We start from the raw sequence: 5,259 nt of genomic DNA, 5'->3' as shown, positions 1-5,259 counted from the left end.
TCAGAAATTAAAAAAAAAAAAAAAAAAAAAAAAAAAAAGAAGCATTCTTGATTAGACTGTGAGGCACTCCCTAGAGAACTCCCCAGTCCATTATCTCCCCTGGCCACGGGTCAGAGAATATTTGGAGCTTTCGGGATTCAGAAGCATTGCTTCTTTGCAGTGTTTCACACTCTCTGCAGTCAGACATGCTTCAGTCCGCATCCTGTACGTGCACCATGTGGCCCCAAGTGCTTCCCTTTCTGTACTGCCTGAAGTTATTTTAGTCCTTGATTTGAGATTACTTTGACACAACAGTCTTTCAGAAGTGTTAGTGAGCTCCCAGAGTCTGTTTCCACAAGTTCCATATGTCTGGTTCTATATGTGAACTTTCAGGTTGTACTCAAAGTTACCTACAACCATTTTCTTTATTTCTATAAACCAATGGCCTCTGTATTGAAGATCTTGATGTCACTTTGACACACAGTGTAAATATTTCCCCAATTTTCCAGGATTGGCTACAATAATTTCCACTATTATTTGCTGTTGATGTTTCAGTAACACTCTATATTTTTTTATTTCTAGACCCTTAACCGCTGAAATGTGTTTCTATTCTATTTTATCACTGTTTAAAGCCCATCTAGATGGCAAAAGACAATACAAAATACATTGTAATACCTTCTGGTCTCAGGGATTTTTGGCAGAAATGAATTTGTTCCTTTTTATTATTATTCACTTGAAAATTGTACCCATATAGGTAATGGACTGGATCATGTTTAGCAATTCCTCCTTAAACTCTTCCCAATCCCCCCATTCTCATGTCTGTTTATTCCCTACAACTCGTCCTTTTCCATAATTTACTAACTCCAATCATTGCTCTTCATATGGACATAGGAGTAGAGGCATCTAGTGAAATATGGACAACACATTAGGGGCCACTTCCTGTATCCTACCTGACTCTGTACCACAGTAACCTTCCGGAAGGAGTAGGACATCATGATCTTCTCCCTCATCCATGCCCGAATCCTAACTGGCTTATCTTGTACAATTATCTGGCAGAGTACTACAGCCACTGTGAATTCATGGATGTGATGGAAATTTGTCTTTCAGTATTTCTTCATTACAGAAACATTGGATTTCATCCTGGCCATTAAAAAGTTATTGCATATTTGTATTTTATAAAGTCCTTCATTTCAATGTAATGGCAGTATGCATTAGAATAAAATTTACTACTTTTAAAACCAACAATCAAAATCAATGCAGCTCTCATATGATCTGTTCGGAAGTCAGTAGTATGTGCTCCATCTGTGTGGTCAGAAAGAATGAGGAAATAAAATTATCATTGGATCTAGAAATAGCCTCTCTTCAGTGTCAGATCACGGCACTAACATTTTGAAATTTAGTTTCAAGTTTTCTTCCCTATCCTTCCTGATTCAGCCAGAATATATGCCAAGGACACATGCCTGACTCATTTGTTTAAATCTTTAAAAGGCTTCTCAAGTTCTCATCTCATACACAATAAAAAGAAAAGAACTTGTCATTTCTGCTAAAGCAAATCAATGCTCTCTGACCAACTATTCTTCAACCTTCACACCTACCAGGTCTCATCACAACTGAATACCTGCTCTCCAACAACTGCCAAATGTGCCGTAAAAAGGCAAGTTTTGTAATTGTTATTCTCAGCCTGGAAGTTCTTTTCTAATATATTCTAGTGATTTTTAATTCAGGTCCTTCCAAATGTCTGATCTCTGATCAGGATCCCAGATCAGCAAAACCATTTCAATGCAACGAGGATTGTCTTTCTGGTTTCCATCGTATTTTCTGAAGGCTTCTCTAGCTAATTTATGTATCAGAGAATACACAGGGAAACCTTGACCCACAGTTTCTCCTACAAGATTTCTCCAGTAATTTATAAACCCAGAATGAAGAGACTTCCTAAATAGCTCAGACAGAAGGTGTCCAGCAAGATCCGGTAGAGTGATATCACAGCTGGTCCTCTGGTCTCCTGAAAACAAAATCTGCATAACAGGTGTGAGCTAACTCTTCATGAAAGTCCCTGAACTCAGACCAAGCTCCTTCTACCTGCCATTCCTGTTGTTGTGGTATTTGTGCTGGATAGTTTTATGTCAACTTGATACAACCTAGAAATTTCTGGAAAAATGGAATTGAGAAAATCCCTCCATAAGATCCAGCTATAGTGCATTTTTTAAAATTATTGATTGATGTGGGAGAGCCCAGTTGCTGGGTTGTTAGTCCTGGGTTTATACGAAAGCAGGCTGAGCAAAACATGAGGAGCAAGCCAGTAAAGAACACTCCTCCATGGCCTCTGGATCAGCTCCTACTTCTAGGTCTCTGCCCTTTTTGAGTTCCTTACTTTCTTCAGTGATGAACAGCAACATGGAAGCTAAATAAACCATTTCTTCTCCAACTTGCTTCAGTCATGTTATAGCAATAATAACTCAAATGAAGACACTGTTTCATTTTTCTTATTAAAAAAACTATTCTATATGTGCAGGAACATAAATTATACAGACTCTTATAACTCCAAAAAGTTCACCCTAACATGGTTGAGACAACTTAGTAAATTTAGAAACTTGGATCCTATTGTACAACCTGGAAGCAGTTCAACAAGTTGGAGAATATCCTTTCCAGGGAGCCCAACTTGTCTGAATGTCTCTTAGTAGTCCTTCCAATTTCTATATGCTGAGAATCTAGTGATTCTGCTCTGTTTCAAGGACTTCCTGAAGCTGTTGCCTTCTTTACATTCTAAGCTTAATAATGTTCCCCAAATGGTGGAATGTTTACTTGTTTCAACTCACTTATAACATCCTTTCCTAGAACCCCCTCCAAGATGGAAGGTTTAATCCTCAGAAAAATTGAAATGAAACACAGAAATACTTCATTAAATTCTGCTACAAGTCCTTTAAAAAGTCCTTAGACTAGCAGCTGGCTGGTATTCCACTCCCCTTTCCCAGGGGCCCTTCCTCTTTTTCTCTCTTAAGCTCCTTACAATAAACTATTATTTTCTAATTCCCTTCTCTTGTGGTCCTTTGCCCAGGAATTCTAAAAGTCCTGCCTCTGTCATCCTGCCCAACCATCAGCCACTGGCAGCAACTTTATTTATCAATCAAAACCAACTTGGGGCAGGGTTCCCTCAGTTTCTTATGTGTTCACATGAGGAGGATTCTTGTGCAATTCAGGAAACCAGATTGACATAATACAAGTGGTATTAAGCCAAATCCACGAGATCCTCTGGAACTGAAATGCAGACATTAGTGAGAATATGGTTATAAATGCTGGGAACAAAATCTAGGTCCTCTGCAAGAGTAGTAATAAGTAAACTTAAACTCTGAGCCATCTCCCCAGGCCCTATGCCTGGCCTATAAAAACATTTAAAAATATAGAGAAATAGTGTGACACAAAATGCTTAGATAAATATTTTTGTAGAATCATGTGGAGACAGATTTCAGTCAACATTACACAGACATTCTGTTATCTGGCAAGTTCTGTTATTCTGTCCAATTTTAGAAACTCTCTGTTGAATAATTTGTGAACTGTGGACCTACGTTTCAGAATATGACAGTGATGAAGCTATTGAAATAATAAAACACTGTTGTATGTAATTTTACTTGATCAACTTCTACTTTTCTGTGTTCTGTGGAAAGAACTGTGTGTGTGTGTGTGTGTGTGTGTTATCAGAACAACTTTTTAAAATAATAGATGTTAATACAGACTCAGTCATAAATTACTTTATACTCCTTTCATAATTGAGATTTGCCTTTAAATGCTGCTATATTTGTTTCTTCTGTTTATATTTTAAAAATTAATGTCTTCACTTTGAAATCTTAATCTTATGTATAAACATAATATATAAAAGATATACATCTAAACACATTTAATTAGTTCATTTCTTTCATTTCCTTCCTCACATAAAAAGAAAAGAAAATGAATAGTTAAAGCACAATTTTAAACATCTCTCATCTGAACTCATGTAATATATTTTTTAAAAAATTCAAAATGTATGTAGAGAGGTTGTAGTCATTAATATCTCTACTTATTGTAACTAAAATCTGAATATTCTGAAAAGCAAAAAGCAGCAGCCATTTTGACTTGGAAATTTTAAAATTTATAGAAAGTTTATATGCTATTAAATGTGTGTGTGTGTGTGTGTGTGTGTGTGTGTGTGTTTAACATCACATGTGAGTGAACTTGAGAAAATGTGAGGTGCATTTGATTGATAAAGCCTGCCGGGTCAGCAATATGATGGAGAATGTAGAAAACCACAGCATTCGCTCCTTTCACTCTACTCCAATGGCACTAAAATCCACTGATGCCACAGTGGTCACATAACTGAAGTCAAATGCAGAACTCACTCATGTCTCTGAAAGAAAGAGAGCTGATCTTCAAAGAAAAGGTACACTGAGGAGCTAGAGGCAAGCCCTATTGTGTCTCTCTGTCCTTTTGCTATGTTGATGTACATGTTGCCACGGCGCATAGCTGATATGAAAATAAAACTGAAATAAATCTGTGTTCTGAATGAAACTAGGACAAGAAACTCTGTATTATCCAAACATATTGAAGGGCCACAGCTGAGAGCAAGCTTAGCCCACTGATTAAAAAACTATCCATGAGAACAAATATGAATCTGAGATCGGGGGCAGTATGAATTGATCACTCTTAGAGCTCAGTTTAATGCATTATAGCTCCTGAGAGACTGAACCACTGATAAGTTTTACATAGCTAATAAACATACCCCTCTAGTTAAGACAAAAGTATGCTCTGATAAGTCCTTGATGAGAAGATAACATAAGCAAGAAAGAATCCAATTGAGTAACCTAGCCAAGCACCAGAGTTATCAGCCCAGTGAGTCTACAGCAGCATCTGTCTATTATCACTGTCCATGTCTAACAAGAGCATGCTGCTGGGAATGCACAGCTTCTATGGATGCTTATTGCAATCAAACTGTTGGAAAACAAAGGGATTTATGTTAAATCATGTAACTTGGAGACTGTATACAATATATCATTGTCCGAATTTAAAGTTAAGAAAGATTTAATAAAAAACTAATAGTAGAGATAAAATATCAGGCTGGCCGGGCAGTGGCAGTGCACATCTTTAATCCCAGCACTTGGGAGGCAGAGGCAAGCTGATTACTGAGTTTGAAGCCAACCTCGTCTACAGAGTGAGTTCCAGGACAGACAGGGCTACACAGAGAAAACCTCACTCAGGATGATATTCTCCAGATCCATCCATTTCCCTAAGAATTTCATAAATTTATTGTTT

The sequence above is a fragment of the Mastomys coucha genome, unplaced genomic scaffold, assembly GCF_008632895.1.
Source record: "Mastomys coucha isolate ucsf_1 unplaced genomic scaffold, UCSF_Mcou_1 pScaffold8, whole genome shotgun sequence".
Taxonomy (NCBI): domain Eukaryota; kingdom Metazoa; phylum Chordata; class Mammalia; order Rodentia; family Muridae; genus Mastomys; species Mastomys coucha.
This window is presented reverse-complemented; position numbering follows the sequence as displayed.